Source organism: Euleptes europaea, chromosome 7 (genome assembly GCF_029931775.1).
Source record: "Euleptes europaea isolate rEulEur1 chromosome 7, rEulEur1.hap1, whole genome shotgun sequence".
In the NCBI taxonomy this organism is placed as follows: domain Eukaryota; kingdom Metazoa; phylum Chordata; class Lepidosauria; order Squamata; family Sphaerodactylidae; genus Euleptes; species Euleptes europaea.
The window spans coordinates 64,181,387-64,194,321 of NC_079318.1; positions in this window are offsets into that span (position 1 = coordinate 64,181,387).

Below are 12,935 nucleotides of genomic sequence, written 5' to 3' on the forward strand. Positions count from 1 at the left end.
AATGAACCGCAGCAAACAATTCTTCATGGGCCTCTGAGCCACAAAACGCGCACCAACAGGAAAGTACGGCTCAAAAGAGGTTTGACTTGACGCGGGCATACACTGGATTTTATTGCTCGATTCGGGTCAGTCATGAATAATCCAAAATTTGCAGCGATGCAAACTAGACGTTAAACCACAGCAAAGCTCCGTGAAAAATCCCCTTATGTGTATCCTAGTAGAACCCTGACTACCTGGATTCCTCTCCTGAATGTCTCCAAATGGAGGATCAGGTTCAAGTCAAGAAATGATAGCACTCTTGTGACTTTTCAAGCAATTATTAAATGGCTTCAAGAAACTCACACAAGAAAACCAATTTTTCCAAGGTAAAATAATTTATCATAAACTTGAAATATAACAATTTGATATCCACCAGTATAACTGATACATAAATGCCATGAACATAGATAGTAACCTTTTTAAATAACAGATTCTCAGTACCCTTCAGAAAGGGTACTCTAAACAGAGGAAAATCCTAAGAGGGCAAGAAAAAGCAAAAAAGAGCAACTCCAAAAAATACACTTAACAGCAGGACAGGGCCTCTACTTCCACTGTATACTCTCCTCCTGTTAATGCTATGCATGATACATTGTCTTTAGTTTAGGCCTGCAAATAAATTTGTAGTTCCTTCAAATCAATAATTCTCTGTCCTGGGGCTGGCCAGTCTGACTGAGGATTGGGCTTTTGCATTTGATAATAACAAAAAATAATAATAATTTACTAACTGCCTACACTTTATGACCTTCTGCTCCCTGGTTGCAGACTTGGTTGGAGATATTTCCCTAAATTATTACTTTTAAAAAAACAACAGAAATAAAACAACATCTTAAATGGAAACTAACATGGGCTACATATACTCTGAGCCCTGTTTTTTTTTGAACAAGCATCAGTCATTGGTTCTTGTAGGTTATCCGGGTTGTGTAACCGTGGTCTTGGAATTTTCTTTCCTGACGTTTCGCCAGCAACTGTGGCAGGCATCTTCAGAGTAGTAACACTGAAGGACAGTGTCTCTCAGTGTCAAGGGTGTAGGAAGAGTGATATATAGTCAGAAAGGGTTCGGTTTGAGCTGAGTATTGTCCTGCAAAAGTATTGTCCTGTAAGTATCAAGATAATGTGCTAATGAGGGTATGGTATGTTAATATGGAACCATTGTATCCTGAAGTGATCTGTTAATGTGTGTAATCCAAAGCTAATCTGTATGGCTATTGTTGAATGTTGTCTTTGTCTGGAGGTTTTTCAGGGCAGGAAGCCAAGCCTTATTCATTCTTAAACTCTCCTCTTTTCTGTTAAAGTTGTGCTGATGTTTATGAATTTCAATGGCTTCTCTGTGCAATCTGACAAAATAGTTGGTAGAATTGTCCAGTCTTTCAGTGTCTTGGAATAAGACCCTGTGTCCTGTTTGTGGCTGAACATGGACTGACACAAACAGGACACAGGGTCTTATTCCAAGACACTGAAAGACTGGACAATTCTACCAACTATTTTGTCAGATTGCACAGAGAAGCCATTGAAATTCATAAACATCAGCACAACTTTAACAGAAAAGAGGAGAGTTTAAGAATGAATAAGGCTTGGCTTCCTGCCCTGAAAAACCTCCAGACAAAGACAACATTCAACAATAGCCATACAGATTAGCTTTGGATTACACACATTAACAGATCACTTCAGGATACAATGGTTCCATATTAACATACCATACCCTCATTACTTGATACTTACAGGACAATACTTTTGCAGGACAATACTCAGCTCAAACCCAACCCTTTCTGACTATATATCACTCTTCCTACACCCTTGACACTGAGAGACACTGTCCTTCAGTGTTACTACTCTGAAGATGCCTGCCACAGTTGCTGGCGAAACGTCAGGAAAGAAAATTCCAAGACCACGGTTACACAACCCGGATAACCTACAAGAACCAATTAACTCTGACCGTGAAAGCCTTCGACAAGCATCAGTCAGTACAGAAAGGCTATTATCAATATTTCTAATTCTGAACTTTACCCCATTTGTGGATACTTAAATCTGTGGACCAGGAAGTGATAAGGGAGATTTTCCTGCAAATTTAGGGGAGCCCCCAGCTTTACAGAAAAATCTTTTAAAAATCCAAAACATGTGTGTATGGGGGTTAATCCCCCCTCAGAAGAACGACTCTGTGCTTGCACAGAATTGCTACCACTGCTACCCCACCATCGCTACCTCTCCTCACCAGCGAGGCAGTAGAAATGTGGGCGGAGTGGGGGCAGTGGGAGCACTGCAGGTGGGGGAAGAGGAGGAATCAATGGCGCCGCCAAACCCACCATGGCTGCCTCTTCTCACCAACTCTCTGAGGCAGCACCACTATGTGGGGGAGGAGGAGCCAATGGTGATGTGGTGGGGAGGAGGAACCACCACCTGCCATGCTGCCAGAAGAGGAGCTGCCCCCTGCTGTGGGTCAAGCCCCTGCCATCCACTGCAGTACCCACTGTAGCTGTGTGACAGGGCAGTGGCAGCACTTCCAGCAGGTGGGATCCAAGTATGTGATGGGGAGGGGGAAAGAGTGATGGTGTGGGGGAGAGGGGAGGAAGCAAAGGTGTGTGTGTGGGGGGGGGCAGGGAATGGGATAGCTGCTCCTGGAAGTTCCTTGCAGGTCACCGGTTGTATTTTTCTATTTTTGAATGCCTTTGATGTTCTTATGGGTGGACTCATCATAATATGAAGGATTCAAACGATAGCTTTTTGTATTTTACCAACCTCCCAGGCCTCGTTGTTTTCTTTTTAAATTGTTTATACAAACTATTTCTACTACATTGCTTATAAGTTGATTCCAAATCCTTAATTTCTTGAAGTAAAGGATTTCTGGCAGTTACAGATAGTATTTTGTGTACAGCAGCTTCCTTGATTAACAAGCCCCCTAATGACAGCTTTCATTGCATTGCTGCCTCTTTCAGCAGCGCACAAAACAATCCTTTATCTTCTTAGAGATGTTGGCTGCTACAGATTGCTTTTCAAAGGAGCTGACTCACCATGTGTTAGAAGTTTATTCTTTCTGTTGTAGTCTAATCACAGATATTACTGGGTTATGGATGCTGTTATTGTGCCAATTTGAGCTGACTGTTCAAAAGCAAGTCAGGATATAATCAATGCAAGAATACATATTGTGTCACCTGCCATTATAAGAATAATTCCTAGTTGTAGCATGCTCAGACATTCAATAAATTGAAGTCATGAAAGACTGAATTTCTAGATTGGAGAAGTTCCAAACTAGTGAGACAAATCTTGGATCTTTTGGGAGGTGAGAATAAACAAGGATACACACGATTTATGGTTCATTCACTATTAATGGGCAATTTATTGGGGAAAAAATGCAAATTTAGCAAACAGCAAGTAGAAGTATAACACTAATTCATTCATCTACTGTAGGGGTCCCCAACCTTTTTGAGGCTGTTGGCACATCTGGAACTCTGACAAGGCATGCTGGGCACAGCAACAAAATGGCTGCTGCAGGAGGAGGAGCCAGCAACAAAATGATTGCCAGAGCTTAGCTTTAATAACACAGTGCAGATCCTTGGGCTGTGGTGGCAGCTGCTGCCAAAGCAACATTTTAAAACATGTGCACAGCCAACCAAATCTCCAATAGTCAATCAAAAGCTTTGCTGGGCAAAAGCCCTACCTGGCCTTACCCACTTCCTAAAAACACTTGCCATTGCAGGTGATGGTGAGCACCATGGCAGAAACCCCTTATCTACTCACACATTCATGCTCTGGGAGGCCACCCCTGGTATGGAGACTATTTCTGCTAGGAAACCATGTTTCTGAACCACACTTATGTAGGGTGGCATCTACACAGGGATGCAAAAGTGCACACACACACAATAGCAACAGCAGCAAGTGGGGTGGGAATGTGCAAGAACTGGATCCATACACATACCTGTTCTGGCTCCGCTGCTGCCAAATGGCTCCCCAACTTTCATCCATTATACCTGCACAAAAGTATAGCACAGTGGCAATTGTGCTGGGCTCTCCATGGCCCAGAATCCCCCCTTCCCCCCTCATTTTCCTTTCTCAGTCCACCTGCACTACAAAGGCTTGGAAACAGAAAGTGCCTTTAAAGGGCTAAAAAGAGAGTTAATTGAACACAACAGCACACTATTCTAACTACAGAAAATCAAGCAATAAGTATTCCTTCGCCCAGTAGAACCAACTGAATATGACAGGGTGGCCAGCTACTCACTTCACAGGCAGAAAGTAGTTGTGCCTAGCTTTGATCCTGCTGTGACTGGACTAGTGGTTGTGAAAGAATCAAAAAGGGGCCAGACAATTTTTAAACCAGATTGGGCCTAGTTAAATACATAAGGCTTCTCTCTCAGAACTTAATGACTTGCAGTTTCAAGAGAGATAAGGAATGGGATGGAGTCTGATACAGGTGACTCCATTAGATACAGGTGCAGATGAGATCATGGAGCCTAGGAGTTTCAAGGCCAGGAACCAAGAGAGAGTTTTCGCCTTGCATTCTATCTCATTAGTGCAAAGAACACTTGGCAGGGATTGAGTTGCTTGCCTGTGGGCACAAACTAGGTGCAGAAGTATGTGTTCATGTGTCTTAGCAACATACCTGATTGGTCAACCAAAATCAGGCCGGCTGCTGGCAACCTGGCATAAAGATCGTTCATTCTAGTTTGTACCTTTTGGTCAGACCCTTCTGGACATCTCTCCTTTGGGTCATCTTTTGTCTGGGTTGGGGATTTTATGGCTGGAATACCTGCTTTTGGACTTTGGACTTTACCTGGACTCTGTGTTTCAGTCTGGTTAGGTAACATCTGGGTTCAAAGAGGACCAAAAAGCCTGTCTTAAGTATTTTAGGTCAGCTATTTAGATTTTATTTTCTTCCTTGCTTTGCACTGGTTATATTGGTATACATTTTGCACATTTCTTTTAATAAACGTAATTAATTATACCTCTGTGGTGGTGTTTGGGTATGCGGCTTCAATTTTATCCCAGTACATTGGCCTACATTGGCTACAGCTACCAAAATGGAACTCAGCCTGCAAAGTGTACCACCTTCCAGGGTTGACTCCTTGATTAATACCTCATAGGTCTAGAGACTTGGTTCCTCGGTCTCTCAGCTGAGGGTTAGTCAGAGGGACTGGTGGTGGGTTGTAACCCTGGGCAGTGAGTATTCACTCTCTGGTTTTTGGTTTTCTTTTGCCCTGACCTATCAATACACTTTGACATCAAGAATCCCGATGGAGATGTAGCCCCTAAGTCTGTTCCTCTCGCAACCTAGGCCAGAGACCACATAGAGACGACTCAGATCCAAGTAAGCGTTTATTTGCTGGTGGGAGAACAGAGGTTACAATACTAAAAAAAAATAAAAAATTCTTTGAAAGTCTCTGCCCAAAGCATCTCTAAATATACCATTTTGCTATGATGAACCTCCCTTTATCTTACACATACCTGTTAGTTTTGTTCTTATGCACTTTCCTTTTACTTGCGTAAGCATTTCCTTTTTATTGCGCATGAGTGATTATAAGCTATGCTGCTTTCTTGACATTTTGCCCCTTACTGTTTTCCATTCTATACTTAGTTTCAGCTATTCTGATCTTGTCTCCTATATGGCCGTTTGTCTGGCTAATTTGAGTTGTCTAGGCACTTTCCAGAAAACTTGGTATTAGGGACTTTTTTTGAGTTTATACTGGGGTCGAGTTTATACAGAGGTTATTCTTTACAGAGGTTACCCCTTGCCCATCAGAGCCATGTTGAAAATTATATATTTTTATGATATGTTCATTTATTTATTTATTTTATTCAATTTATACGCAGCCCCTTCCCAACCCAAGTCAGGCTTGGGACAGCTTCCAGCAGCATATGTATACAACAATTAAAACATAAGTTAAAAAACACTGGATTAAAACACATACAATTTAGATGGCCACTAATTTCACGTTCTGCAATAAAATGTTTTCCTCAGGTGAGGAGAGCGCCCGTCAGGGCCAGGTCCAGTGATTTAATCTGATGTCAGTTCTGCAAGGAAGTGGAGAATAGGGTAAGGGATGGGGGAGGCCAGGTGGTTTAGGATGTTTTGCCTAGAAGCACGTTTGCTACTTCTCATAACTACCCCCTTTGGAAATAGTGTAAACATTGATAAAAGTCCTGTAAGAGCTGGTTTTGAGGCTGCAACTACGAACAATGTATCTTTTAATAACCTTGGAATGACCCTGTTATACAATCATATTTGTATTCTGGGCTCCCAGGCCAGGATGAATTTCTTTAAACCTTTAGGAAGAACAACAAAACTCCAGAAGGCAGGAATCAGACACAAACCCGTAAAACTTTAAATCAATTTTATTCAAGTGTATCAACATAAATGAAGATCTGGCCACCCTATACAAAAGGAGAAAATAATACAATGAGCAAAATATAGTCCTAATACTAACTCTGCACATGCCTGGTTATAAAATAATAATGTTACCAATTCCAAGAAAAATACAAAGTAAGGGGTCCAGGCCTTGTCTGCTTAGCATGGTTTATTTCCAGTGCTTTCTGGGCAGACAGTCATCTGGAGATAATACAATGTGGTTGTGCCTAGGGTGTGCAAAATATATATGTATATATCAGTCAAATTCAGATTTGGGTTTAATGGACTTGAAATTTTTTTGGAATCCTGGATATTCCTGAACCCTCATATTGGGAATAACCAGGATTTCCCCTTCCCAAAAAATTGGGTCCATTAGACCTGAATCCAAATTTTACCCCTCCTCCCATCTCCCCCTCCCCTCACTTACCTCGAGTACAGGAGTCCAGTAGCGATGGGGGCCGCCATCAAGACCCACGTGGAGCTGGGAGGTGGTAGCGGTGGCCGGTGCAGGGCTGCATGCCTAGCCCAGCTTGCAGATGCCAGTCTTAAGAACAGCATAAACAGAAATTGTAATATATTGTGTGCTATTTCTGTGTGTGTCAAGAAACCAATAATCTCATTCTAAAGAGTACCTAATTTGAAAGATAAATTGGTGCATAGTTATACATATCAACCTGTATTAATTCACAATTAATTCTATCGGGTTCCAGCCCACCTATAGGACATTTTCCTTGTCGAAACTGCTCATTCTGCAAACCTACAAGTAGCATAAAAAGCTTTATTAATCCATATAATAAGATATGCGACACTCTCAAAAACTTTACCACATATACCGTATATACTCGGGTATAAGCCGACCCGAGTATAAGCCGACCCCCCAAATTTGAGGCCAGAAAAGGGAATTTCTTATTGACCCGCGTATAAGCCGAGGGTCAATAAGAAATTCCCTTTACCGGCAATGCTGCGCTCTAAAATGACGGCCGCCATTTTAGAGCGCAGGGCCCCTGCCCCAGGTCGCCCTCCCGCCGGCCTCCCAGGCCCTCCCGCCCCACCCCACCCCACCCCAACCCCAGTGCCATCCAAGGGGGGGAGGGGGAAGAGCCCCTGAACCCCCTACTTACCGGGAGAAGCGGCGAATCGGCGGCGTGGCCTTCCTGGGCCGGCAGGAGGCCTTTCCAGGCCCCTGCCGGCCGGAGGAAGGCGCTTGGGCGCGTGGGTGGCAGCGGCGCAGCCGGCAGGGGCCTCTTGCCGGCCCAGGGTCCCTGCCGGCAGAAGAAAGGCGCCCAGGCGCCTGGGCGGCGGCAGAGCAGCCGGCAGAGACCTCCTGCCGGCCCCTCCAGGACCCTGCCAGCAGGAGAAAGGCTCCCTGCCGCCTGGGCGGCGGCAGAACGGCTGGCAGGGACCTTCTGCCGGCCCAGGAAGGTCCCTGCCGGCAGAAGAAAGGCTCCCGGGCGCCTGGGCTGCGGCGGAGCAGCCGGCAGGAACCTCCTGCCGGCCCCTCCAGGCCCCTGCCGGCAGGAGAAAGGCTCCTGGGCGAGGCTGCGAGCGGTAAGTTCCTCCCTCCCTCCTTCCCTCTCCTACCGTATTGACCCGTGTATAAGCCGAGTTCGGCTTTTTCAGCCCTTTTTTTGGGCTGAAAAACTCGGCTTATACACGAGTATATACGGTAGCTCTGATCAGGTCCTGCATATTATTCAATATCCTTCTGAGAAGCTGTACATTGAAAAAACCTAGAGGAAACTTACAATACATATCGCAGAACAAAAAAGTAATATTCACCTTTTTAAAAAGCTGTCCCTTTGAGTCAGCACTTTTTGAGCATGACCATGGTCCAACGTACTTTACATTTGGGGTTATTTTTACATCAGAATACCATAGTAATAAAAAGTTATTGAAAAAGGAAGCAGAGTGTATTTTGAGACTGATGGCTTTGGCCCCTAATGGGATAATGAAAGCCTTGAATTGTTATCTTATATGAGGTAAAAACAGGGTCCACCCATCACACTTATCTCTCTGAAATTTTATTGCTGTTTTGGTTTGGGAACTGCTTTGGTTACACAATTGCACGTTAGCTGTATATTTTTCTAACTTGTAGAAGTTTTGGAGTGTTCTATACGAATTTTCAGATCTATCTTTCACTCCATATATTGTACCTGTATAATATCTGAAACATTCTAATCTGAGATTCTGGATACTTTCATGCATGTTTCACATGCTTGTTTTTACAAGTCTCTTAATTCTGCTTTTAAATGGTATTTTTTCCCCTTGTTTTTATGTACATTCTTATTGATGCCCCTGAAGAAGCATATGCAAACATGCAGAGGCACTGTAATTGCATCCTGGGGCATCTTGGCTGGGGTTTATGTAGGGTTGTCAGGCCACCCACTCTGGTGGGAAGCCTTTAGCTGACCATCTCTGTTGATGGCAACTTCTTGGAGTAGAAGTGGGATTTTTTTTTTTTAATGCTGCCTGCCTCTGCACCAATATGTCACTTCTGGGTACAACCTGGAAGTAACACTGGGAAGCTCTAGGAATTGCTGGAAATTTTAAGGTAAAACCTTAATTTCCATCACACGAGCACGTGAACCACATGAAGCTGCCTTATACTAAATCAGACCCTTGGTCCAGCAAAGTCAGTATTGTCTAATCAGACCGGCAGCGGCTCTCTAGTGTCTCAGGTAGAGGTCTTTCACATCACCTACTTGTCTAGTCACTTTTACTGGAGATGAACCTGGGACCTTCTGCATGTCAAGCAGATGCTTTACCACTCAACCACAGCATTTAATTTCCCCCCGCCCCACTATTTCCACTTTCCCTTCCCTGAAAGCCCCCATAGCCTCTCCCCTTTTCCTTCTCCCCTTTCCACCTAACCGACATTTATCTGCCCCTTTGTCTTCAGGTTCCCTCCCCCACCAGCCTTAGACTGAGCAGACAGAACCAAGGTTGGAATGCGGTGGCTGCCTAGCAACAGCCACTGAGGGAATCCATTGCAAACCCGGGAACCCTTTTCAGGTTTTTAGAAAGATCAGGCTTGCCATACAACAGTCTTGCCTGTTCACATCTCCATTCACCAGATCTAGGTATCCTCACATTTGGCTGACTCAGATATTAGAGTGTGAGTGTGAATATACACACATATATATGTATACATGTGTTTGTGTGTAAAGTGCCTTCAAGTTGCAGCCGACTTATGGCGACCCCTTTTGGGGTTTTCATGGCAAGAGACTAGTGGAGGTGGTTTGCCAGTGCTTTCTTCTGCACAGCAACCCTGATATTCCTTGGTGGTCTCCCATCCAAATACTAACCAGGGCTGACCCTGCTTAGCTTCTGAGATCTGACGAGATCGGGCTAGCCTGGGCCATCCAGGTCAGGCCATATGTATACATACATATATATTTATATGCATATACATAAATACACACACACAAATATATACATACACACACACTAGGGTTGCCAGGCCCCTCTTTGCCACCGGCGTGAGGTTTTTGGGGCGAAGCCTGAGGAGGGTAGGGTTTGGGGAGGGACTTGAATGCCATAGAGTCCAATTGCCAAAGCGGCCATTTTCTCCAGGGGAACTGATCTCTATCGGCTGGAGATCAGTTGTAACAGCAGGAGATCTCCAGCTACTACCTGGAGGCTGGCAACCCTAACACACACACACAAATACATAGATACACATTTACACAAAAACACTCTGAATCCACTGATCAGTTAATCCCCTTAATCAGAACAATCAGTGAATTACAATATATTATTAGCTCACCATCTCTTTGATGGTGCGACAACCGTAACAACGACAATGAACAGAAAACGACCCAAGGGTGAGATCTCAGGTTGAGCCATCTCTAGGGACCGATACGGGAAGGCAGCATGGTACAGCCCGATCTCGTCAGATCTCGGAAGCTAAGCAGGGTCAGCCCTGGTTAGTACTTGGATGGGAGACCACCAAGGAAGACCAGGGTTGCTGTGCAGAGGAAGGCACTGGCAAACCAGCTCTGTTAGTCTCTTGCCATGAAAACCCCTAAAAAGGGGTCGCCATAAGCACTTTACACACACACACAGGGACCGATACAGCCCGACTTGGAAGTCAGTTCTTTTCTGTCCTTTGAGGTTTACTCCCGCGTAAGAGGGGGCGAATTTGCAGCTTTCCCGTTTGAAACCACAGGGCCGCAGGCAAGCCCACCAATTCTGCACAGGCGGGCTGCGGCTTGAAAGGCAGGCAGACCAAACAAAAGCGCGGCCCCTCCAGCTCTTCCGGCTGCGAGGAGGCGGAGGCGCGCGTCGCATCCACCCACCTCCTTCCTTCCTTCCTTCCCTGGGCGGGGACAAGGATTTCGCGCGCCGCGTGAGGAGAGCGGGAGCCGGGGGGGGCGGGGAGGCGAGCGGGAGCGCGGGACTTTGTTCCTCGAGGGCCGCGCTGGTGGCGGTGTAGGCCCGTGCTGCGGCGCTTCCTCGAGCCGCCATGTCTCGCCAGAGCTCCCTCCTCAATTTCTTCCCCAAGGCCTCCGCCGCGCCCGACAGCCCCGCGCCGACGGAGCAGGACGAGAGTGATGGCGGCGGCGGCGGCAGGAGCTCGCCTAACCCAGACTCCACCGGGGCGAAGGCTCAGAGCAGCGCCCGGGGCCGACGGAGGAGGGTGGCGTTGGAGCCAGTGGCGGTTCCTGCCGCCGAAAGGTAAACCGTCCGCCTCCAGAACGTTGGGGAGGGCTGTGAGGTGACGGGGGGGGGGGCGGGGCGGCCTCATACCTACCGGTTTTCAGTATAGGCCCTAAAGGGGGGGGGAGACGCTTGGCGGGGGGATGCGAAAGGCCCGGCCGACCCATGAGGCAAAACGGCGAGGCTCGGACCGGGCTTTGGCGCCCGGAGGGGCCTCGTTGCGTCGTCCTTCCCCGTCCCAATAAGAAGCTCCTGGCCTGTGTGGAGAAATGTTAACGTGTGGTCGCGCTTCCATCCGCAACCCCTCTCGCGTGGAGGAGCGGAGACGTCATTTCTGTCTTTTGGCGCCAGTTGGGAAGAAAGGTGGAGACGGCGTACAGTTCAACAAATAAAACGTTTGGATGCAAGTCCCGCCAGGTGGCATGGGGGTCAACGCTCGGTAAATAAGCCTAGGAGCCCCGTGGCGCAGAGTGTTCAGCTGCGGTACTGCAGTCCCAAGCTCTGCTCAAGGCCTGAGTTCGATCCCGACGGAAGTCGGTTTCAGGTAGCCGGCTCAAGGTTGACTCAGCCTTCCATCCTTCCGAGGTCAGTGAAATGAGTACCCAGCTTGCTGGGGGTAAATGGAAGATGACTGGGGAAGGCACTGGCAAACAAAGTCTGCCTTGGAAACGTCGGGATGTGACGTCACCCCATGGGTCAGGAATGACCCAGTGCTTGCACAGGGGACATTTACCTTAAATATGCATAGGTGGGAACAAAGTGTAAGGCTGCAAATCTTTGCTGCGAAGTGAATATTACGCTGACTCTGCACAAAGCTGTCTGTGTTTTATTACATTTCTGTCCTGTCGGCTCCCCCATGGAACTCAGATGCCTTACAAGTGAATCTCATTGAATTCAGTGGGACTTGATGGCCATCCGTGGCTGTGATGCTGTCTGTGTACATTTACCATGTTTACCTGAAAACAAGGCTATATGGTGTGAAGAAAAAGAGGTTTTCTAAAATTTGAAAACAAGTCCCAATTATGTACAGTGATAAAGAAGCTTTTGTGTATTACCTTTTGCTACAGGAATTGTCCTATGTTCAAGGTCGTCTTCCTTTCTGGTCAGTATGGTACTCAGCCGTATAAACTACTGAACTCATGGAGCTTTTTTATACCAAGCCAGACTATTGCAGTGCCATCCTAAGCAGAGATACACCCATTGACTTCTGTAGACTTATTTGTAGATGGGGCCAGGTTCACAATGAGATATATTATTATTAATTGAAATTATACCCTGCCCTCCCTTGCAATGCTGGGCTCAGGGCAACTTCCAGCCAGATAAATCATATACGTACATATAGATATAAATATAACACAATTAAAACACATCAATAAAAGCTTAAAACTATAACTTCGGATAACATGGGACCCTGACTGCCAACTTGCTCCTATAAAATATGCTCGCTGAGGATGGAATCAGAAGGCCAACACTTCCACAAGGCCCGCTGGCTCAACGCCGGGGTAGGCAACAAAACTAGGGGTGGAGAAGAAACCAAAAGGAAAGACAAAGAAGGAGGTGAACAAAGGACAGCCAATCTATAAGCCATGACTGTCCTCAACCATATGCCTGGTGGAACATTTCTGTCTTTCATGCCCTTCAGAACTGAGTTAGATCCCATAGGGCACTGGTCTGATTAGACAGCAAGTTCCACCAGACGGGCCAGAGCTGAAAAGGCCCTGGCCTGGTCACAGATGGCCGGATGGTTCTGGGGCCAGGGACTACCAGCAGATTTATGATCAGCTGAGTGCAACACACCAAAGGGTGACATGTTGGGAACCTCCCCTCAAATGCCACCCTCTGTCCCCTACCATGGAGGAATGAGGTCAGCCATGAAGGGCAGTCCCATGAACTCCAAGGC